Source organism: Molothrus ater, chromosome 5, assembly GCF_012460135.2.
Source record: "Molothrus ater isolate BHLD 08-10-18 breed brown headed cowbird chromosome 5, BPBGC_Mater_1.1, whole genome shotgun sequence".
Taxonomy (NCBI): domain Eukaryota; kingdom Metazoa; phylum Chordata; class Aves; order Passeriformes; family Icteridae; genus Molothrus; species Molothrus ater.
Window position 1 is genome coordinate 37,020,303 of NC_050482.2, and position 25,981 is coordinate 37,046,283.

The 25,981-nt window shown below is 37.8% G+C and overlaps 1 protein-coding gene across 8 annotated transcripts in view; it reads right to left on the reverse strand.

Annotated features, from left to right (window-relative positions):
* KCNC2 (potassium voltage-gated channel subfamily C member 2) overlaps positions 1-25,981 on the reverse strand; it is a 144,681-nt gene that overhangs the window by 90,907 nt on the left and 27,793 nt on the right. The window lies entirely within an intron of this gene.

Below are 25,981 nucleotides of genomic sequence, written 5' to 3' on the forward strand. Positions count from 1 at the left end.
CCAGACACAAAATGGTTTTCCCTTTTTCCTCCTCCATAGGTTTCCTCAAGAAGGAAACAAAGGGAAGTGACTGCAGAGAGGGTTAGCAGCAGTTTGAATCACCAGCATGCAAAAGGCTGCTGAGAAGCCATGGGGAAAAACCTAATTGCTGCAAATAGGCTTCATTTTGAATGAACAGTCTAAACCTCAAGTGTAAAACATGCCAAGTTCTTCCAGCTAAGGAGTCATGCACACACCCAAGTTGACTGACCTTCTAGCCTGGATAGGTCTGCTGGTAGGATTGTACTAAGGAACAGGATGGATTTGGGTCAAAGAACCTGAAGTAGCACAACAGCCAAGCTCAAATCAGGAGCAAGAAAGTAGATACTAAATGTTGCATTTTTCATAGTATAAATCCAGGTAGGGCTAATATATACCCTTGGCTGTTTGAATATAAATTTGGTTGCACATAATACGAGGAAAAAAAAAATCAGTACATTAGGAGAAACACAAATACTTTTGTCAAACATCATTCTGAACTAGGGATGCCTTCAGGAAAGCAATATGCTGGATGAGGAGTGTTGGATGAGGAACCAAGAGCAGAATTACTCTTTCACAGTCTTTGGAGAGAGGCAGCATTTCAGGAAGGAGATTCTTATCCTTTGGAAACTCTTTCCATGGACTGTGATGAGAATGCAGACACTAATGAAATACAGACAAACAATGTTTAGATTGATTAGGCCAGGCAAAGAGCATGGTTTACTCATTGACTATTTCTACCTCCAGTATGAAGAGTAACACATGTCAGTGACCCAAATGCACATCACTGGACAACTTATACCACTGCAGGAAAAAATTGTGCATGGCCCCCAGCCACAAGCCATGTAATATGAGAAATTAGGAATTAAAAATCTACAAGAGAAATTTCCACTTAGTTTTATTTTTAACCTGTATCTATGTGCATCATCATGACATCATCATCATCACCACTGCCCCAAGGAGATTTACAAGAGGCTTATGCATGTGACATTCCAATGAATATACCTGCCTCTCAAAATAAATGAGTGTTGAGCTTCAGGAATAGCTCCTGGAAGTTGTAATGAGGGTAGAACATGAACTATCAGAAGGTCTAAAGGACAAAAGTCAGTACTATTTTTTTTTTTTTCTGAAAGGTTTCATAGATTTCAGAGGTACCATAAAAAATTCCATTTGTTTCCTAATCTTCACTCTGGAGAATCCAGGAGACCTGGTAACTCCCTTCAGAAGCCAAGCTGCTGGAACTTCAAAAAAACCAGACACATCCTGATTCCCCATGAGGTTAACAGAAACATGGTGAAATCACTAGCTCTCCAGCATAGGTAACAACCCTGAGATAGCTCCAAATGTTGTTCAATCCATTAGGAACAAAAAGGAAGAAAGATAATTGAAAGCCCAGATGTCTTTCAAGTTCAGTGTGAATCTGCTACTGTAGTTCTGAAAGAGTAGGCAAAAGATGTTTTACAAGCCTGACATAAATTGCTAAAAATAATCCTACTCCCATTCATAAAAAGTTCTCGTTTTCTATTTCCAACAGCTGTCACCCAGATATCTGCCTCCTAATTTTTGTGTTTAAATAGTGGGGGGAAAAAGAACTTTATGACAAAGCTGAAAATCTTCCCCAATGGATTCTTCTAAATTTCTCTAGAGATACATCAAAAAACGTAACTACAGGCAACTGCCTATGAGCTTAGATTATCCTTCAGTTAATTTTCCATGCATATTCATACTAGATGACGCATATGGTGTTTCAAATCTTCCTGCCTGGATAGCCTTCTAAAGTTTTATGTAACACAACATAAGATCAGTACGGTTTAACCTACACTGCATAACTACCATTTTTATGGACAGGGTCTCTAGAAAGCATTCTAACTTGCATGATTTTCAATTTAAGTCATTGCTTTCAAAAGAAAATTCACATAAGAAACCACATATGACAAGCTAATAAAAACTGTTCTAGTCAGACAAAGACCTTTATGTGAAAACAAAAATGTTTATGTGCAAATAATTTATTTTTTTTTTCAGGAACTATAGCTTTCCCATTTTGAAAAGCCAACTTGAAGCTCACTTGTTTGGTTCTTTTCCAAAGTCACTAATAAACAGGACAAAAATAAAAATTTTTAAAGCCAAAGTTTGCGGAATTTAATTTTTTCTTGTCTCAATTTTTAAGACATTTCTGTCTTCTGCACAGTTAGATTTAAGTAAGAATAAAGTAAATTATTTATTTCAACTAATTTTTACATAAATGAAACAAATGTCCAGAGTTGTAAGAGTGGAAGGAACAGAGACAATTAAATATTGTAATTTATTAAGTCATAGAGCTTCATAACACCATCTTTAGCCTATTACCTACAATGTGATTCTTTACTTGATTCTGATTTAGTTGCAGTGAGCAACTTAGCTCTGATAAGACAGCTTTTTGCATCTATGAAACAACCTGGGCAGGACTGTATAATAGCTTTTGAAGTTGCCATGCAAAAAGTGTAAGAACTAACAAGTAAAGCAGGTAAGACAAGGAGCTAGGGAAAAGCCTCAGACACACTTGATCAAATTTTTCTTAAAGAGTTGACAATGTGGAAAAATACAAAACAACAGATGTGTAGGGATGCCTTGTGAAGGACTGAGATTAGTGTGTCAACAGATCTAATAATCAAAATCACAGTTTCTTTCCTCAAATTAAAAAAGAAATTAAAAAAAAAGAGATTGGCACATTCACTTTGATTAACCACCATTAGGCTGGGCCAATTCACTGGACTGATTCATTCCTATCATCCTTATTCTATACATTGTAAGAGATGTGGACTGCATAACCTAAAACTCATTCAAAGTTACAGCCACGAATGAGGGAGGCATCCTTTTTGGTATAAAGGTACAATATACAAACTTAGAACCACTTAGGTTGGAAAAGACCTCTAAGATCATTGAGTCAAACCATTAACCCAGTATGGCCCAAGTCGACGAACAAACCACGTCCTCAAATGCCACATCCACACCTCTTTTAAAAGCCTCCAGGGGTGGTGACAATCATCTCACTGGGCCACCTGTTCCAGTGCTTGACAATCCATTCATTGAAAAAAATTTTTCCTGATATAACCTCCTCTGGCACAACTTGAGGCCATTTCCTCTTGTTCCATCATTGCTTGGCTGAAGAAGAGACCAGCTCTCACTTGGCTACAACCTCCTTTCGAGTAGCTGCAGAGAGCTATATGGTCTCCCTGATCCCCCTTTCCTCCAGGCTAAACAGCTCCAGCTCCCTCAGCCACTCCTCATCAGACTTGTGCTCCAGACCCTTCACCAGCTCAGCTGCCCTTCTCTGGACTTGCTCCAGCACCTCAATGACTTTCTTGTGCAGAGGGGCCCAAAACTGAGCACAGGACTCGAGATGCAGCCTCACCAGTGCTGAGTACAGGAGAAAAAGGTGGAATTAATTTGGTTACTACTTGGTTTGAAATCTACACTGATTTTGTGTTAGGAAGGCCTGCACTTTGAAAGGTTGCTCATTCCTTTCTCTTATATAATACCTTGCAAACAAGTCCCTTGAGTTCTTGCAAACTTGAAAAGAAACATTAGAAGAGTATTCCTTTCTGGATCTCAAATAACCTTCTCCTTTCACCTGTTTTATGAATCCATATTTCTTGGCAAAGCAAAATTAGTAACTGCAATAATATGCTAGGGATAAAATTTTCAAACATAAGGTTTTTCTACTTTGGTAAAAGCCTATCATTTAATTTAAAGAAGGTTGATCCTGGTACGTTCAGTATTTTTTCCTGGATGAAGAACTAATTTGGTTTTAGATTTTTTTTGTCAGTATTTGTTCCCAGAGAGGTTACTCATGGCAAAGACAGTATCTCCTGATGACTGATTTCCACCAGAAAAATACACACAGTATTTAATTTTCTTTTCACTAAGGCAATAAATCCTTAGAGACATTTTAGTAAGTAACATGCATCTGACTAATTCATTATTCACTTATTTTTATCTGTTTGTTTCATTTCAACAGACTGGCTCTTAAATATTTTACTATGGGACAATAAATGTTCTAATCCAGAATAAATAAAAACCAATTGTATGTTCAGTCCTAATGGGATAGTTATTTTATAAAATATAATGTTTCTTTCCAGTAGAAAAATATGACTAATTGAAGACAATTGTATTGAAGGATATTTACTTTTCACCATCTGCTCTAATGTGAAATTTAACCAGATCGAAATTTCAAAGCCAAACACTTTTTTTCAATCATCTTAACCAAAGTACTTCCAAAGAACTTCAGCTCCCTATCAACCCAAACACATGATCTCTGAAGAACTCTGAAAGCATTTCTAAAATCAAACAGGTAGGATAGCCAGGAAGGACAGACCATCCACTAAAAATCTGTGAAAGTTAGTTAATTCAGGGGGTTCCAAATAAGCTTTTTGAGTTCAAGCTATCAGCATTTCTAAGTTTTACTTTCTTTGAAAATCTAAAATAGCTTATCTTTTTAGATAATGCCTGAAAATTATTGCTGTTGCACATTTCTGATAGGAACTCCACATTCCTTCAGTGTTGGAATGAACTAAATATAGACTTTTCAAGTGGTCTCTCTTACGTGATATGAAAATTACATTAATTTCTCATTTTTTCTACTATTTTTTATGACTTATAAAAGTTACAACTTACAAAAATGAGCCACTCGATACCTTTATGCTCTAGATAAAAAAAAGTAAGTAGCATGGTAATCAATTCAATTTAAATAAGGTAAATTCTCAGGTTGAAAGAAATTGCAGTTGTTTTCATCTGATATATCCACTGGTCTCTAAAAACTCTGCAGCCTTGAATTAACTAAGCTTACCTGTACACCTTTATCTTGCCATTTTACAGACATGGAAAGAAAAACATGTAAAAGTATTAAATGACTTCTTAAATCTTCTGCTAGAGCTGCATATAAAGATAATTCCTCATTCTTATTTCTTTGTTTCAGTTATAAGCAATTTCCTTTTCCTTCTGAAATAATTTTTCATTAATATATATACCAGCTTTTTCAAAATGTTCTGCCTTGCTTCTCTCTCACTGTTAACATCCCAGTTCACCACAGCTTTAGCATTTCTCTGTTTAGAGAGACAGGAGTAAAAACCAACACAAATATTTGATTTTTAAATATGAGCCTGAAGTGCAGTAGCCTCATCAAAACCTCACAATTCAGTGATCGGAAGTAAATTGTCTCCTTGTGCAGGGGAATAGAATATTTTATGAACATAAATCCAAATACTTTAGTATAGCTTGTATTTGCAGATTTGACATTACTTTATATCTTTACTAACTAGTAAGTCAGCAACAGCGAGATCTAGAGTCATTCGTACATGTCAAATCTATCAAACTTCATCTACCACTTCTGTCTAAAGTGTAATAAGTCAAAAATTTATATAGACTATTTTGCCTCACCATAAAAATCCTTCACAGTAATATTTGTAACCCATTTATTGCCTTTATCTTTATGGAAAGTGCTCTTCAAGAAATGGAAATGTCAAAAAGCGCTTATTTAAAGCCATTACATTGAAACTACTTGATTCTATAGGGATGAAGACAGTGCAGTGCAGTCATGGGTTTTTGTTGAGGTAATATTTAAGAATGGATTAATTTTATTTTGCTAGAGACAAGACCAGACCCAGAACACTTCTACATGTGGCCTGACACCACTGAAACCAAAGGCAATGACTGGTCTGTCTAATAAAGAAAGCTGGGTGTTATCACTGAAAACACAAAAGCGACAGCAGTAGCAGCTGTATCATCATCATTATTATCATTTTTGCTTTTTTTACTGTTTTTTACTGTTTTTTTACTGTTATTTACACTATAAATTGTAACACTGATCAGCACATTGTCACCTTCCTTTATACAATCCAGAGAGGGCTTAAACTATGCCAGACTTAAACCTTTATGTGTCTGCATCTCGTTAGAGTAATTTTTCTGGGACATGTGAAGTTAAGACTCTAGCCCTACAAATTAGTCCTCTGTTTTTCAAAGAAATATGTTTCTTTTCTGCATGGAAATAAAATCTTTTCCATAAGGAGATTAAATATTGGCAAACAGGGTAATGTTCATGTGTAATTTTTCTTTCAGCTATAGGAGCATATAAAAATGCTACCCCATAGACCAAAAAAACCAGTAAATTATGCACCATATAGACATTTGAGAACAGCATCTTGCTTTGATACACAGGAGAGATCTTTAATAGACCAGATCACAGTAAAAAAAATTGATTGTAAAGGCAAAGCAGCAGTAATGAAACAAAAAGTCTGCATTTCTACTTAGCCAAAAACCTCAATACCAAAAAATATAATTTAAGAACTCCATTCATACTTAGATCATCAAATCTCTTAATTGCTAAAGGAGATGCTCCAAAGAAATGAAACTGATTGAGCAATTATATGCACTATAACGAGCAAGCAGAAGGGAGGAGGAGAATTTGCTTGGGCTGCTTGAACTTTTGCATGCCCTGACTTTTGAAGTGTGCAAGCCTCATGACTTCCTTCTGCAATCGCACACATCAGTCACTCTGAGCATCCCTCCAGGGCTTGTGCATCCCTTTGAAGCTTCACAGACCTTTTTGGTGCATGGCACTATTGATAATTATTTCTGAACAATCTTACAAATCTCAGTGTACTCCAAAACTGAACTGAAAATAAGTTATCTGCTGCTATGCACAGACTTTATTAGAACAACTTAACAAATTTCATCTTACAGATCAAGATGACAGGAGCTTACCCTTTTACTAATCTGATCTTGTTGAGAGTTGCTGGTCAGGTCTTCCCCTCCAGCTCAGCACCTGTACTGGGGAGGCTCTCCTTGAAAAGCACCTGTGAAAATTTTCTCACAAAAGATAACTAAAGCTGAAGCAGGAGTAGATTTTTTTTTTTTTTTAGGTAAGTGTTCCTCACAGTTGAGCTCTTAAGCTGTGTAGTATTAAATGGTAGTTGTTTTTTCATTTTTCCTGTTGCTAAGAAAAATAACATTATTTTAAATATAAGCTTGCAATAGGAAAAAAAAAAAGGTTGTTTCCCTACTTTACCTCTATATCTGACAATATACCATGAATTTTCACAGTCAGAAGCTAGTAGTTAAACTCTCTATATGGATTCAGAAAACAGGCCAGAAAGTCACCCTTCCCCTCACCTGAAAGGATTTTAGTTTAGCCTGCACACCTGGTATCAAAGGTTTTCAAACTTAATATGAGATACCACTTATCTACTTAAGCAGTTTCTAAAAGACACTTTGAAGTCCTTATATGCTTTTCATAGCTGGAAATCCTGACCCTACACCAGCAAAGAAAACTGAAAATAGGATTTATTACTCTTGCTGTCTAAAAATAGAAACCTCTTACTTACTATCACAAAACTCACACTTCTTTTTAAAATAGTCTAGATTCCTCAAATATTTATATTTCCATCTTTGCAACTACTGTGTATTTTTGTATGTATATATGAAATATGTTATATTTCATGCATATAACCTGGGTTCCTCATGTAAGCACAAACCTTTTAAAGCACAGCTCTCCTTTGCCAGGGAAATTAACGTGCTTGATAAAATTTGCATTCTGTGCAGTGCAAATTAGTTTAGTACTTATCAGTATGGAGTGATTTTGACAAAAATATAAGCAACTAAAAAAATGGAATTGCAATGAAAAAATAACAGACAATCTAACTGCCGGCTACAGCTATGAATTGTTTTGGTTCTCATTGTGTTCAAAGAACCTGAAATGATTCTTTGTGCTCTGAAAAACTATAGTGTTTGTTGGTAAATGAAAAGAAGGCATTAAAAATGGCTGCAATAAGAAAATACTGAAAAGAGAAAATGAGGCATTGTAGACCAGAACAAGGGGAACAGCTAATTATCTAACATGTCTGAGTAAGTTATAAATTCTGTAATATTTTGTCTGTCTATTCTAAATTTTTTTTTCTTAAATGGCAAAATATATACTGCTGGTTTTAAAAGAGGGAAAGAGGGATGGAAAGTCTGTGAAAATGAGAACTGACATCTAATTGACTTACTGGAACTGAATTGTAAAAGACAGACAGAAGAGAGCAACTCTTCTTTCCAAGTAAAAACAAGTCTGATCTCATGGCTTTTTCAGCTCAATAGTAAATATGGCTGAGATGGGAGCAAACGAGAGCAAGTATGCTTAGTAACTACTCATATCCTTTTTTTTTAAATTATTTTTCCCCCAAAATCCCAAATGGAAAGTTTCATCATGGTAAGATGTGCAACACAAGAACTAGTCAACTGTATCTATTTTGGGTGATTTTTTTCTTTGTTTGCTCCCTTTCCACTTCTGCTCTGGCAAAGTAATCATTCATCATTAGAAAATATCATATATACTGATATCATAACCCAAACTCTGATTTTATGGCTCTTGAGAGAAGACAGAATTCCACTCTATAGGAACATCCATGGAAAGAATATATATAGAGTTTGGCACAAAACAGGAAGTTAAAGCCAGCTTCCAAGTTACTTTCTGCAAATGTCCACTCAAGTCTAAATATATACAGAAATACTCTATTTTCTTTCTCAGAATTAAGTACAAATTGTCTCCACAAAGTGTCCATTAAAGAGCATCAACACGATAAATTATCACAGCATTATTTTCAACATGCTATGCACAGCTGAAGAGAAGGGATTTGAATAAAATATCTGTCTCAGCTTTAATTACAGTGTCATTTCCTCAAAGCTGTAATAAGGTTCATTTCCGCAAAGCAGTTTTCCATTTTTCCCCTTACTTATTTTATCTCAACAGAAAATGCACAATTAAAAATTTCTTAGAATCAGAACAAATGTTTCATGTTACAGAAAGATCTAAAAAATCCCATTAATCATTTCTCAGGTGAAAATTAAAAGGGAAAAGAATAAGAAAACAAACTCAACACAAAAGAAGCTGTTCCACTGAAACTGTTGGAAGAGAACAAGTTTATTTTAAACATTCTAAAAGTACTCAAAACATAAATTTTTCCTAAATATAAATGTTGCAAAATCACTTAGAATTAAGGTACTTCTGTATCTAGCACCCAAGGACAGCTAACTACATTAGCAGAATGGTTCACACATGTGTTCAGATGTTTCATCCACCTTTTTATCCTAAATCGCTTGCAAATACCAAGTGAAAAAGGCTTTGAAATACTCTGCTCACTTTAGGAAGATCTAAGTCTGAATCACCAAGCCTTTGTTTTGGTTGAAGGTCCTCCTTCAACCAGTACCAACCAGGGAAAACCACTAGAAGTTTGTCTCTTTTCTCATGTCACGATTAGAGGGCTACATCCCTTGAAACAAACCAAATAAACAAAGACAATACAGAATTTGATGCTGAGCATGAACTTAAGCCCCAAGCTAACATGACTAAAGAGACTTCAAAGCTTAGGCATTACAGTATGGACTGCCACAGACTACTGAAAAATGTATTACATCCAATAAGATGATGTGGATACATTTAGTATTAAATTCCAGTCACCAGCAGAAGAATACAGGTGGTCTTGATGCCTGAAGCTGACTTACTGAGTTTGGAAAGCAGTAAAAGAGATTTGCATTATATACAGAAAAAGAAAACATAGCTGACTTGTAGCTTTGTGCCTCCTAGCAAAGCCAAAAGAGGAGGGAAAAAACTAGATTTTTCAAGGTGGATTAAGAAGAACCAGGAGAAAGGCTTGGCAGTAAAACATAAATAATGCAAGCGTGAGCAAGGAAGACTTTGCGTCACTGCTAGAAACAGAGAGGAGGTTAAGGAGGAGTCTAGGCTTGGGGGAAAATCTGTAGCTGTTTGCTGGTGTGTGTACAAAACTGTTTATAGTCTACAGACTGGACGTACTGGATGTTGATACTGGTGCTACCTGACTATGTGGTCCATAGCTCTGCTCCAGAGGGCAAACTCCACACACCCTGAATTGGTGTCCCTGTACTTCCAAACTCCTTCACACAAAATCTGCTCTCTCAGATAAGGGAGATCAAGTGTAAACTGCAATGAAAAACATTTTTATTTCTGATGCATCTATTTTATTTCTAATGCATTAAGCATTTGATGAAGCAAAGTTAAACTAAAAATTAAATTTACTGTTCCCTGCACCCATCATCTGGGACATGTAGTCACAAACTGTTCAAATAAAAGTTCTTCTACTGCTTCATCAAATTGAATAGAGGTGTTTTTTTCCTAAAGTACAATGTGGCACAGTACCTAATAAACATCACAAAACTGCACAAAACCTCTTACTGGCTAATTTGTTGCTCCTGGGAAAAATCTACACACAACAAACATTTTTATATGCATGGTTATTTTCTATTTATATTTAGGTTTTGACTAAATGCACTAATCACATTTTAAATGGCCTGTTCTGAAGAGAAGGATTTACCATATTGTGTCACTGTCAACACAGAGCAGTAAAACTCTCAAGTACACAAAATTCAGCCCTTGTTTGTCTCCTGCCCTGTTTAAGCACTGTGCTGCAGCATTGTTGAGGCAGGCATCATTACTCTCTGATGACTCTTACCCACAGGATGTGAGAAAAATCAAAATTTCAATATTTTTTAATCAAGACTCACAGTCAATCAGTAATTTTGACTGAAAATTTTGTACATTACAGCAACCTAATGCTTGTGAACAAAACAAAATCCTATTGCTGTAGGAAATGTCTCAGTTGTTGATCACTACATTACTGTACAATGGCCAATGTGGAATATTACCCTGCTGGGTTTAGATTACATAGGTGCAAGTTAAAAATAAGGAGATAAACTTGCAAAAGAGTGCTTAAACAGCACAGAGGTTAGACTCATAGAACTATTTAGGGTGGAAAGATCTGTAAGATCAATGAATCCAACTGTTAGCCTAACACTGGAGTTCACCACCAAACCATGTCCCTAAATGCCACATCTACACCTGTTCAACATGCCGCCAGGGATGGTGACTCAACCACTTCCTCAGGCAGCTGTTTCCAATGCTTAACAACCCTTCTGGTGAAGAAATTTTTCCTAACATCCAATCCAAATCTCTCCTGGCACAACTTGAGGCTATTTCCTCTCATTCTATCCTTGGCTGCATAGAGGAGAGACCACGTCCTACCTGGCTACAACCTCCTCTCAGGTAGTTGCAGAGAGCAGTAAGATCTCTCCTGAATATCCTTTTCTCCTGGTTAAACAGCCCCAGCTTTCTCAGGTGCTCCTCATCAGACTTGTGTTCCAGACTCTTCCCCAGTTCTGCTGCCCTTCTCTGGACTCGCTCCAACACCTCAGTGTCTTTCTTATAAAAGCATCCCCAAAACTGGACACAGACTCAAGGTGTGGCTTCAACAGTGCCAGGTACAAGGGGAAAATCACTGCCATGGCCCTGCTCGCCACACCATTTCTAACACAAGCCCCAGTACCACTGGACTTCTTGGTTACCTGGGCACACACTGGCTCATGTTCAGCTGCTGTTGACCAACACCCCCAAGTCCTTTTCCACCAGGCTGGTTTCCAGCCACTTTGCCCAGGCCTGTTTGCTGCATGCAGTTGTTGTGACCCGAGAGCAAGACTTGCTACTTTCCCTGCTCAACCCTCATGCAACTGGCCTTGCCCCATCTGCAGACCCTACCCAGCAACAGATCAACACTCCCACCCAACCTGGTATCATCTGCAAAGTAATTGAGGGTGCACTTGATCCATCCCCTCATCCAGACTATCAGTAAAGATATTACACAGATCTGACCCCAACACTGAGCCCTGGGCAGCTCCACTAGTGATGGGTTACCAGCTGGGTGTATCTCCATTCACCACCACTCCCTGAGCTTGGCCATCCAGCCAGTTTTTTATCCAGCAAACAGAGCACATGTCCAAGCCATGAGCAATCCCTTTCTCCAGAAGGATGCTGTGGGAAATCCTGTCAAAGGCTTTACTAAAGTCCAAGTTGACAACATCCACAACCTTTCCCTCGTCCATTCAGTGGGTCACTTTGCCATAGAAGAAGATCAGGTTGGCCAAGCAGGACCTTGCCCTTCATTCACCCATGCTGGCTGGGCCTGACCCTGTTTGTCCTGCACATGCCCTGTGATGGCATTCAAGATGATCTGGCACTGAGGTCAGGCTAACAGGCCTGTCATTCCTCAGATCATCCTTCCAGGCCTTCTTGAAGATAGGCATCACAGTTGCCAACTTGTGCTGATTCTACAATAATTTGTAACAGTCGTTGGAATTTTTTTTAATATATTTAACTGGAATTTTCTCATGCATAATCTCTTACTAACTGGACAAAAATGGATCCATCTTGTATCCAAGCTACACCATTTTGCAGAGTAAAAAACAGTTCTATTGTCCTGTTTCAGATCAGTCATTACTTTTCCTTCTCTTCTGGACATAGAATGCTTTCATTATTTATTTGCAGGGTTTCAGAGCGGTATTGTTGGAAAAGCAATAACCAGGTCATCCAACGTTTCTCCCAAATATAGCACTGACGTACACAGTGAACATGGTATAAAAGGCCACCAGGGTCAGTGGCAATGTTCGAAACAATTTAGATCATCAGCTTTGTTATTCGCTGCTGAATGCTCATTTGAGAGCACAGCACCAGAAGCAAGGCATGCAAAATGCCCAAACAAGGTGCACCAACTCTGTCTGAAAGCCAGCCACAGGAAGAAGAAGCTGATCTATGACCAGATGATCTTTATGATCAAGCTCTGCGAAGCTCAGCCCAGCCTAGTGGTTGATATTCAGCTGAGCTCCTCTGCTTTTTATTCGGACAGTGCCCATTTCTGGCAGATGGCAGTTTACATAATGATGAGAAATGTGAGTGAGCAGCTGTCATCAGTGCTCATCATTTATGCATCCTGCAGTATCAGCAGTAAAATACTCCCCTTCTGAAGGGGGGAAAATATTTCAAATCCCCAAAATCAACACCTAAAATCACTCTCTCTGGCATAAAAATAGCAACAGGAAATAGCAATCACCAAAAAGTAGTGACTGGAGAACCAGGAAGAAGATATCCTTGACTATTTTGGGACTACTTGACCTCTCCTATGGCATATCAGTTCCATAGGAAAAAAAAAAAAACCTCTTAGTATCTTCATTTCATTCATTTCAAAGCAAAGCTTTTCATCTTAGCTCTAAATACCTTCCTAAAGCATTTTACAAGATGTGGATGACAAATCGATAAATTATTTTTCCTTGCAACTATTATTCTTCAGTCATAATAACCTCTATCCTGGTGGTAATACACAGGTAACTGTTAACATTGTCTTGATGCCTGCAGGAAAGGGCATCTGCCTTTGCCCTCAGCAGTGCAGGAAATGGTTTTTCATTCAGGTTCCCTCCTAAGAGCCACATTTCAGTATTTGCTACAGCTTTGCAATCATACCAAGGTCAATGAACTGACACTAGTATATATAAAAGCTTACCTTAGCTCATCTTTTCAGTTTCTGACTCTCCTGCGCCATGAAGAAGAGATCTATAAAACTAAACACTAAACATTAATTTGCTAATACCTACTTTTCCTGTTTCTCTTTACGTACTGTTCTTTTCATTAAGTTTACATGGCTGTTAACTCTTCATGTTTACAAGAAAATTCACAGTAATTTAAGATTCATTCTGCCATCTTAATTACTGCCTTTTACTACACTACTGGAGACTCTGTAATACAGTTCCTTGTACTTTAGGGTTACTACTTTGAAATTGGGTCGGTGCAGTGTCCTTCAAAACCAAAACTGAAGATGATTTATAAAAGAATCTTGCATCAAACTTTGTCCAGCTACAAAAAAGATGCCTATGTCCTGTCTGTATGCAAAGTAAATAAAATTAGGCAACAGCTAAATAACACACCTGTCATCCTATCTTTTCCAGTTCATTCCCTTTAAATAAAAAAAAAAGGCCTTGGAGCTTCATATTCTGTCTCTCAGAACATTAAAAAAAATAGAATTTCCACAAACTGCCACTTCAAGCTATAATGGGTTCTGACTCAATACAATCTGCAAAATTTAAAGTGGCACTAATATACTTCACATATTTCTCTCATTTTCTTCTTTCATCACCCATTAGCATGCAATATGAAACTCTGCTTTCTAATTATACTTATATTTCTCAACAAACAGTTGTTTCTGTTAGCAAGTTCCATTAAAAAGTGCTTTCTTTCAGCTGAGAAAAAAGTTTTTAGACCTAAATTTATGGCCATTCTGTTTTGGTTTGGGTTTTTTTTTTTGTTTGTTTGTTTTCATTCCAAACCTCATCTGATTCTAGATTTTCCAGCTGAAAGCCACAATGCAGAGCAGGTGTACTTGAAAGCACAGTTGGCATATTGAAACAATTGTAGTCCATCTACACACTGTGTGGTACCCAGCTCACCCACGAAAGACTTTGGCTCATTTGTCCATTAAAATGCAGGAACTTGATAAACTATAATTTTGCATAATTCATAAGCAAACAAATTCCATCTGTCTTACCTTCAGAGACAGTGTTGACTAGGGGGCATGAATGTAATGAAGTAATACTCAGTGGTACTCTGCTGGTATAAACATATGCTGAGGAAGCTGCAAAGTTTCAAGCTTATGTGCAAAAAGAAAAGCAATCAGGACTTGAAAAACTGCAGGAGGACTCAAGGAGTTCCTGCCGGGCTTGCAATACCATGACAGAACATTTAATCCTCATGACCACCCTTGCATGAAAGGTAGGCACACACACAGAAGGGAAAAAAACCAAGAAAATCAAGAATGCAAACGGGAAAACATAGCCACTTTGTGAATTTCTAATTGCAACACTCATCTTTCCTGACAGATCTGCAAAGCAAAGGTCCCTTCAAGGGAGGCAGGTGCAGGCCTATTTGTGCAGCCTTCTTTAGACTGTACAAATTGGAAGAAAGGCAGCAGGTTCACTGAGGTTCCTGTTCCAAACACAGTTCAATACACTACCTGTCCAACAGGCTGTCACAAAACCTCCAACTGCTCTCTGTGTAAACAAACACATTTTATTACACACAAGGCACAGGCACAAACTATCCTGAACTGTTCTCAAGCATACACTAACCAGTGCTCCAAATCCTCAGTTTCAAACAAGGAGCTATGGATATTGTAGGTATTTTCTGCGTGTTTTGGCTTACTCCTTTTAAGGGATAACACACTTAGAATACTACAACAAATTTTAGGATTAACAGAATGAAAACACCAAATGATGACAACTCTCCAGCTGGTATAAACTGTCTTTTCCACTGATTTCTGTCCCTTTCAACAGCTAAGAATTGTGCAGGTGCTCTTGGCTGTCCTACTGCATGTGTTCTGCTCCAAGGGACAACTTTGGAATTTGATACCAGTTACTAGCTCTTCCATTCTTTTTAAAAGACAGTTAGGAAATTGGAAGATCTCCTGGCCACCTCAGAACTACAGCTGCAGACTGATTGCCTGGTTTCAGCACCTGTACTAAATAAATGCTGGCAGCTGCTGAAAGGTTTCCTTTTCTCTGTCTCCAACAACACCACATACAGATAATGTCTTTATGTTTTCTGAGCAATCATTCCATTCTAGATACCATGCATGTGACTTGACATCTGGGGAACTTGTACTGGCATGTTCAGTTACCTTCCCTGATATCTTGCCACAGAAAAGAGAATTCTGATTAACAAAGAGAAATGAGAGTGAGATGTAAGCTAAGCAGATTGATGGGTGGGGGGAGGGAGGGAGACAGAGAGAAGAAAGAAAACTTTTCTTTTTAAAAAATGAGGGCAGAGTGCAACAGAATCAATAGTCCTTTGGAAGAAAAAAAAGACATCAAACAGTATTTTAAAACTGCATTACAATAATTTGAACAGATTTCTGTCAACAAGCAGCAACATAAATTCTAGCATAGTGACAAAGTAATTTCCAGACAAAAATGAGTATGTATTCCCCCAACATACCTATAGACTTGAAGGAAAATCTGTATGTCAGCAAATTTTACCAGCCTAAGGCTTTCCTCCTCCAGATCAAACAATATGATCCATCACAGCAGCACTCTGCACCACAGATAAGAAGAATTCTTTTCTCTGACTTGTCTAGATGATCTACATAATGTCATCAACCTACTATCTCTGTTGTTACTGTTTCTCATCTGACAAGGGCTTACACAGCCAAAGCCTTTCCTACTGCTTCCCTCTGTGCCTTCTGATCTCACAAAAGATTTATTTCTACCTGTAAATCATGTTTCTCTTCCACCTGTATTCTAGCAGAACTACAACAGCCTGAACACTAGAACTAGGACAAACAGCTTATATAGGGCAGCTCACTTCTCTCCAGCTAGTTGCTGTCAAAAAAAACATTTGCCAACATCCCAGATTCCTGCTTCTCCCCTCAGTTCAGAAGGTTAAAGAACATTACAGTCTGCAGCAGGAAGGGTTCAAACTGTATTTTAATACTGAAATTCAGCATTATAGTTTCAGAACTCCCTTTGTTTTTATTTGTTACAAACTGCCCCAAGACTAAGGAAACAGTCATGCTCTGCATCTTAGCTCTCATCTCCACAAAGGGAAGCTCCAGCTGATGAGGTCTGCCTCAGCAGCGAGTACTACTAACTTGATGGAATAATTTCAGAAGTGTTTTGGGAGATAAATGCTGATTCATCCATATGAAAACAAAGCACACACAAATAAAAGCAATAAACAACAACCACAAACAACAAAAAGTCTTATATGTTTGCTCCATAGTTACTTTTCATCTCACAGAATTAAATATTCATGGACTTTCCAAAGCTAGCTGCCTACTACTCAGGAAAAACTGTTAAATATGTAGCAGGATGATATGCTGTGTGAGCTTCATACACTTAGATATTAAATTTTTTATATGATGGCTTTAGGATTTTCATGTATTTCACAGTTTTCTGCACCTTGGTTCTCTGCCAATGCCTGTCACAAAAGGCATTATATCAGATAGAAAACAGACAAAGAAGGCTGGTGAATTTTGTCTGTCTTTCCAACTCAAGCAGAAACACTGCTAAAAGCATCAGAATTTATGTAAGACAGCAGGGCAAAATGCAACTAAGGAAAGCATTTATTTAGAGGAAAATAAGTATTGTAAAGTAAAAACTAAAAACCACATGAGGAAATGTAAGCTGAGAAGAAAATTTTAGCAAATCTTTAGTTTGAAAAACTTACAGAATTAAATATCTTCATCCTAATTCTGATGTGAATTTCAATCATATGAGGAATACAGGAGAAATCTGCACTTCTCCCATTACTATCTATTATCTATCCATATACAAAGTAACATTGATGGTTACCCTATCAAGGTCCAGACTGATTTCTGGCCCCAAGGAAGGCCCCAAGAAGACCTGGCCCCACCTGTGACCCCAATGAAGGACCAGCCTCGGGACCCTTCCCAAGACATCTGCATGTTGTCCTAGGTTGACTATATGATGCTTTTATCCCCAACCGTCTGTTCTGCTGAATAATAAGTTTTAAGACTTGTTCCAGAGAGTGAAGGGGGAAGAGAAGAAGCGTGCAGTTTGTCTTCAGACACTGCACTCACTCCTCCACATTCCTGCTCCTGGACTGTGTTGTCTGCGGATGGACAGACAGCAGGACAGAGTTCTCTAGTTTTAGCTAGCTGAGACAAAGAAGTTCCCTGGACTGTGGGGTTTTTTTTTTCTTTTTCCCTTTTCTTTGGAGCTGTTCAAACCTGCTCTGGACTGAACACCAGCAGAGCACCAGCAGCTCCACCTGTGGCCACCGGGCCGGGCCTGGCCCGCGGCATTTCCAGCACTACAGGGACTGATCTGAGACTGAGTGAGCTGAACTGCAACCTGGGGAGGGGACTTTCTCAGTTTGTCATCTCTTTTGGAGAAGCAAGGGGTTTTATTGATTAATATTGTTTAGGTTTCATTGTTTAATAAACAGGGTTTTTTCCACTTTTCTCCAAGGAGGTATTTTTCTCCTGGACGGGTTCGGGGGAGGTGCCGATTGAATCTGCTTTCCTAGAGGAGCCCCTCTGAGGGGGTCTCTCCAAAATTTGCCCTGAAACAGAACAAATACATCTAGCGGTGCCCAATGTGAGGCTCAAGAAAGTGGAAAAAATCCTCTACGGATTGCATGTTGGTTGTGCTTGCTCTGTAGTGAGTTAAAGCAGTCAGTAGCCATGTGCTTGAATTCGTAATGTCTCTTGGGGTGGAGGCCTTCACAACCCCTGCAGGCTCACATCAGCTCATTGCACACTCCTCTTTCAGCCCAAGAGCTCCTGTGATGCTGCCTCCCACACCCCAAAGAGAGCGAGAGGTGACAGCTTCCAGGACCATAGCTTTTATAGTTAGATGGTACGGTGGCATATTGCAAACCTTATGAAGGCAGCAGCTTTATTTCCAAACGCAGCCTGGACCAGTGCTCCATTCAGAAGGTTTTGAAGCAGTTTTTTTTTTTTCTCTTGACAAAAGAACATTTCTATAATAAACACTCCCATAGCTCACAGACAGGTGATCAATACCATTTAGATAAACAATTCCTTCACTGATGTACATAAAAGAGCAATCATTAGTCAACTCTTTTAACAGCTGCAGCCTACATAATGGCAAGAGAAGTTTAAAATAACTCATTAAACATGGGAATCTGTTAATATGTTTGAATAAAACACCTACTGAATGAAAAGGTAAAATATTTGTGGACTATGTCAACACAAAGTAAATTAGCAAATGCTTAAAGGGACTGAATATTCAATCGCTTAAAAAACCAAATACTCCACACTGGTCAAAAAAGTATCTTGAATGACCTTTGTAGGTATTTCCTACATGTGAAAGTTCAGTTTTTTAGAACTTAAAAGAATGAGATATTTTTCTATTTGTATTTTTCCAAAAATAACGTTTTGCACAAAGCAATGTTCTGCACTCACAAAAAAAGGCATTAACAATATTAGTGAGATCATAAAAATCAAATACTCAGAAGACAGAAATGCCAGACTCACTTGCTCCAGCTCCATTCACAGGAACAGAACATGTTATCACCACCATCTATCCTAAGCCCAGAGGTCAAGTAGGCAGGTGTTACTATTGCAGGCAAGTAAACAGTAAAAAGATATTTATTTTGATTTTTTTTTTAAGATGTGACCTCATGCTGCTGCTAACAAACACTCTACCATACTGTCTAAAAGAAAACAAACCCTTTCCAAACCAAAAACCTCACACTTCTGTCCTAAAAGAGACCTAAAAATCAAAGGAAGTGACCCAGACCCCATTGTACAAAGGAATTAAGATGATAACACACCAACCAACCAACCCACCCACTCTTGACTTTCAAACCTGGGTGAGAATGCTCCCTTACCTTTAACAGTGCTGACATGTCTGAGCATGTGAACGTGACAAACTGTTCAGGGATCGATGGCATACTGGTACTTCTCATAGCATCAACACATACCACCAGTTTTTCCTATCTACCTACTTGCAGACACTCCTGTATGCTTAAAAAAAGGTAAAAAAGGAAAAGGAACCAAAAAAACACAAACAAAAAAGAAAACCCCTGGAAATAGAAAAAAAAAAAAAAAAGAGAAAAAGGAAAAGAAAAAAAAAAGGAAAGGAAAGAGAAGGAAAAAAAGAAAAAAAAAAACCAAACTAAAAAAAGAAAATCTCTGTAAAAAGGAAAAGGAAAAAAGAGGAAAAAAAAAGAAAAAAAGAAAAAAAAAAAGGAAAAAAAAAGAAAAAGCGAAAAAAGATAAAATCCCTGACAAGACAGGAAATACACCAAAATACACCAGAAGGCCCAGGGACAATTCCAGTAAGCTGTGGGCAATGACTCATACACAAAGGATGGAGATAAACTCTGTCAATACCAGTCATATCTCCTTTGGGGTTATCATCAAGCTGGACACCCATGAACTCAGATTAGCTGGTTCAATTTCTAGCAATTTTATCACCCAAGTCCATCCATAAATTTACCAAGTTGTACCTTAAATGATTCTTTTCTTTGTTCTTGGACAGAATGAGTTCTAGTTTCAGCAAAGCCTAAGCTAGCCTAAATCAACACTGATTTTGCCACTAGAGTCCACAAAAGAAACCCATAATGCATAAAAACAGTGACCAAAACAAGGAAGACAAAGATATATAGTTTCTTTGGCATCTGAGCATTTCTCCCTTTTAAGCACTGCCACCCATGGCTGTCCTCTTCATGAAAGATCCCCAACTACCCCCAGATGAGCAGATATTCAAGGAATGCCTAGTCTTGCTCAAAACAGAAAGTTTTCACTCTCCTCTCAGCATTTACACACATGCATGTACAGTCCTCACCTGCCACAAGGGAATATGTTGAAGTGTAAGGGCTGTTTCCAATCTACTTCTGGTACTCTGCTCTTTGGAGTCATTTGCTGTAATCCCAAACCCTGACAGAGAGTTATAATCAAACAGCAGGCAGTTTAAAGGACCAGATTTTCAGGCTCAGTGATCAGACTGGTTATAATCCAAGGCAATGCTTCATGATATTTAATCATATATTCTGCAGCTTCTGAAGAAAGAGGATTTTTATTTCCCAAAAGAACTGCAATTATCCTTTACAAAGCCTGCAGACTTCTTACAGTACAACAGCTGCAATGTCCTGTTGCTTTAACTCTTGGACAGTCTGAGTGTGTGTGTATATATATATATATATATATATGTATATTCTTTTCAGGGAAGAATAATTTCAAAGCACGTATGCCCCACTAGAGCACCAAAAAACTATTTATATGAAGGCTCATGCCTCTATACAAATCTGCAGGCTTAAAACAACCAGGCCATGATATTTCTACCTAATTCTGCTATTTCTCTTTAAGTAATTATCAAGCCATGATTTCTACTTATCTGAAAAGCAAGTACACAAATTTTATTTGTAATGCTGTTGGAGATGCAGAACAATTCCACAAATAAATATTTTTATTTTAGCAGAGAACATGAACTAGTTAAATCAGCAAACCATGCATTTGAATGTCTTAATAACAAAACTGTTTGTTTTCCATTAAACTGGCCTCAATATTTAGTTGGAATGAAACTGTGGCTGCTTCTCTTAACCTAAGCACTTAGAGGAGAAAAGCCCTCACAGCAAAGCCTTTCACCATAATGCAAAGCCTCCCAGAGGAAAGACAATGTATGGAAGGCTGGGGCTGCATGCTGGGGTGAGGCAACACAACAACCCACAGGATTCACACAAGCTTTGAACCCAAGCCAAAGTCATCAAGAGCTTTCCATCAGAACAAATCAATTAAAACCGAATCTTGTTATTAATATACCTTGTCCATGATACTTCTGAGCAGAAAGAATGTAGTGACATCCTGAAAACCATGACTTAAAAGAGAAGCACTGACATATCCTTAATTGTTTGAGGACAGAAGTAGCAATGTGATTGCTAAATAAGCTTTGAAGAACTGTTGTAGTAGCTTAGGAACAAGGGTAGTGAGCAGTGGTAGAGTTATTAATGCCACCCAAAAAAAGTTGTCCAGAAAATATGATTTTTTCTGACGATCACAGATGACCCCAAATACAAGAGATCAAAAGGCCTGAGCTTTGGGAACAGACACTTGCAGTCTCTGAGTCCAGTCTGCTTCAAATAGTTTAAACTTTCTACGTAACAGGGAAATGGCTCAGCACTGCAGAAACTATAAACAAAAACATTTTTTATTAATCTAAGATGGGTTTTTCATTGCTAGTGTGCTGTGCTCATGCTTCAAGTAGATTTATTAAAATGTTTTCCACTGTAAAACAGGAGATTGCACATGCATTGCTCAGGGTAGGCAATTACAAACTCATGAAGACTACACAAGATTTAACAGAGAAAAATGCTCTCACTCTTTGGTATGGCAGGCAAGTTTAGTAAGGTTCTTCCCCATGCTGTGCAGTAAACATCTAGACTTTTTCTTTTCTGTGCTGTATTTCTTCCTTGCTGAAAGTAAAATACCCCAATATTCCACCAGCTGAAAACTATAACCAGCTGCTTGTGCAATAAGAAGGTACTGCTTCCTCTGAAACAAAAATTTACCTTTCTTCCAAGATACCCAGTGTTTGTTTATTTTTAATCAAACAAGTGATAGTTTATTTTAAACACTGAAAAATCATCAAAATACAACACTAGTAAATCACACCAAATGGAACATTAAGAATACTGATTTGCCATATGGTCTCAGAAAAAAACTAGATCTTTATCTTAGTGCTTTAAGCCTCTCCATACAAAAAACTTGATGCAGGTAATCACAATGATTCAAGCCAAGTTTAGGGCTGTCCCAGCTCAGTCATGCATCAGTGAAAATGAATGATGACAAAATCCTGACTCTTCTCATATCTGCCCAGAGACAGGACAAAAGAAGCTAGCACAAACGAATATAGAAAATTATGTTTAATGCAAGAAAAATGTATTTTACCGTAAGAATGGTCAGGCACTGGCACAGGCTGCCCAGAAAGGTTGTGGAGTTCCTATCTTTGATATCCTCAAACAGGATACATTACTGAGTAACCAGTTCCAGGCTGCCTTGCTTTAAGCATGGGTTTGGACTAGATGGTCTCCAGAAGCCCCTTCCAACCTCAACCATTCTGTGATTTGACTGCAATTTATTTGGATCATTGATTACTGTAGTATGTGTGCCATGACCTCAGCCTTCCTGCTAGCCTACACAGTGAAGCCAATAAGCAAACCTTTTGGCTCAACTCTGACTTAAAAGCACCTTCATGATCTTAACTGGGCCAGAACTGTAAACATGGCTGTGTTACATGAGGAAAATGAAAAAAATGTGGCTCAAACTCCTACCAATATTAGAAGAAAATAAATACATCATCAGTATTGCAAAACGACATATTGTATCATCAAATTATACAAGTAACTATCAAGATAAGAAGTAAGAGCAGTTGCAAAATTCTAATCAGGTCTAGGAAATACCACCATAGGTTGTGACAGTGACATTTAACAAGAAGTTGATGCTACACCGAGAATTGTTCAGAGTCTCAAAAACAGCACCATATTTTGGCTTCCATCCCACACTAAATTAATTTCTAAAGGTTTGCAGATATACACAGCAGAACCCCATGCCAAACTCTTAAGCAACTGCCTCTCATGCACTTTATTTGGGACTAATATAAAATAATCATTTCAAGACCCCTAAACTTGACAAAATCAAAATATTCTCCCAAGCCAATTTTGCACTGAATAGTCAAAGGAATAGATATTTTTCAACATCTGATCCATAAGCAAAACCTAAGAACATTAATTTCTATCAAAAGTTTAGCCTTGGAATTCTTGCATACAAAACTGAGACTTTTTTCCTACTTAAAAAGGATAATGATACTGAGGGAAAAAAATCCTGAAATAAATTAAAGTAATAAGAGCTTTCTGATGCATTCAGTAAATAAAAAAGACAAGTTCTATTATGGTGTAAACAAAGAGTTTCTCCACTAAACTAACAACTATCCATTACACCCAGTTTACAGCAATTTATAAGATGAGTGATAAATGACTATTGACCTCTGTCAAGCAGAAATGACAGAGCAGTTTAATAAGCTGAAACATTATTGGCATTCAATACAATTTGGCACAAATTCTGGGTTTTCTCCTTTGAAAACCACAACTCTGAGCCTTGGAGAACATCAGCAAAAAGAAGCCAGAATATAATTTAATTCTTCCTTTGGAATAAAAGAAGTCACAAGTGGCGGCAGTTTTATTTGTTGCATGCAAGATAAAGACAACCAGGTGACACTTCTCTTAACTCCAGAACTGTAGATGCAATAGATCTATGATTTCCCTTCTCAAATATTTCACTCTCTAACATTTCAGTGCTGAAAAATTCAAACCTATTCCCAATATTTGCATCTGATCCAGACCAAAAGAAAATACAACTACCACAAATCAGAAACTCATGCTGCATTCAGGACACAAGCAAATAAAACATGTAAATTATCCCTCCTGCAATTTCACTGGAGGTAGTACTCTTTTGATATGTTTCACAGGCCTAAAAATAATTTTTAAAATGGGCCAAGAGGAATCTCATGCAGTTCAACAAAACCAAGTTCTAGATGATGCACTTGGGATGGAGCACCTCTCCTATTAAGAAAGGCTAAGAGAATTGGGTTTGTTCAGCCTGGAAAGCAAAGACTTCCAGGTGACCTAAATGCAGCCTTCCAGTACCTGAAGGGAGCCCACATGAAAGATGGAGTGAGAGTATTTACAACAGCAAGGAGTGACAGGACAAGGTTTTAACCAGGAAGAGAGGTTTAGGCTGGAAATCACATAAAAATTCTTGACTGTAAGAGTGGCAAGGCCCCAGAACAAGTTGCCCAGAGAAGTTGTGAATGCCCCATCCCTGCAAGTGTTTCAGCTGGATGAAGCTCTGAGCAACCTGGTCCACGGCAGGAGCATTGGAACTAGGGATCTTATCTTTAAGATCCCTTCCAACACAAAGCATTCTACCACTGTGATATTGGGAGGACCAGACCATTTGCCTCTATCAAAAGAGGACATAAAGTATTCCTTATGTTTGGACTTAACCTCACTATTTGTCTGCTAATGAAAACCTAACAGGCTCTAGGCTTGAAGATAGTAATTAATAACATTAACTTACAAAACAGGCTTCTCCAAGACTTTTACCAATTCCAATAATCCCATCAGCTTCAACACATCAGATGTACTTACTTTGCCTTATAAAGCTCTGTGGCATCCCAACTGACATTCAAATGTAACAGTTGTAATTTTCTGTTGTGTCCTGACACACTTGGCACTTTGCATTTAACATTTCCACCACATGGGAAAAGGACTCTGGCATGGTTGATCAAATGTATCATGTCACAGCAACTTGCCTCTCTCTCTCTGTTCCCTTGGCACTTCATCTGCTATTTAAAGAAAAAAAAAAAGATAATTTGGAAAACCCCAAATACCTTATCTGTTATGGTGGAAGTTTAATTAGACCTAGACTAATTTGAAAATGCCAGCAACATCTTTTTTGAAGAGCATTTAGGTATACTCCATTTAATAATAACATGACATGAACTAAGTAATGAAATTACGACCGTGGGAGTAAAAATTGTTTTAAAAGAAAGACTATTACTCATACTAAATACCACGTGTTTAAGTGACTGGCATTGCATTAATAATTATAGTAGTTATCACTCTTCATTGAAGAGAAAATATATTCAGATTACTAGCTCTATTTAACACAGCAAAAAAAGACAGATTTAACACATGTTACTGTGGAGTTGGGGTAGTCATCTGCCAGCCTGTATTCCCATTATTAGTAGCCAACTTGTCTTAAGTCACTAAAAATATGGCTCAGTAAATTGTTATTTACACTAACACACTATTGACAAAACCCCAGATAGATATAAGACAGAATATAAAAAAAATGCATTTTTCAACTCTTTTTGTTCTTCTTACCTTATTCTATCTGTTCCAAATAAAGAAAAATTAAACATTTATTCTAGTTTCCATTGTTTTATGACAAGCAGAGTTTCCATATAGAATAGATGGACATAAAAACCCTGCTTTTTCAAATTCTATTTACTATCAGTAATAGATAAGCTAGAAGTGCCTTTACCTTGGCAGACTTCTTCAAATCATTTACCATGATTAACCTGGTTTCCTCAGGATTGAAAGAGCTCTCTAGCGCTTTTCCCACTTGCCCATTAGACTGCTTGGTACTCTTTAAATGCCAGAAACTCATGATCAAAAGAATGACTGCCTTGGATATATCCTGAAACTAAACAGAGAGCAAAACACCCATTTCTACTAAGAAAATTAATACAATGCTATTGTGAAAAAAGCTATTGATTGCAGCCAATGCAATCTTGTATTCACTGGTGCAAGAGAAGATTCTTCCAAGAAGAGTACCAGTTTATAATCATACTAGAAATGCTATGAAGCAGATTCTGTCTAGCACTCTAGAAAACTGGCCTGGCTTTTTACTCCTGGGATGGCCAGAAGGAAGAGCAGAGGTGCTGCATTTGGCCCTTTCAACCACACATATTTCCAACTAGCCTTTGTGCTCTTTCCTCACCACAGCTACTACTGCTTCTCCTTCTCTGAAGAAGTCTCCTTAACACAGAA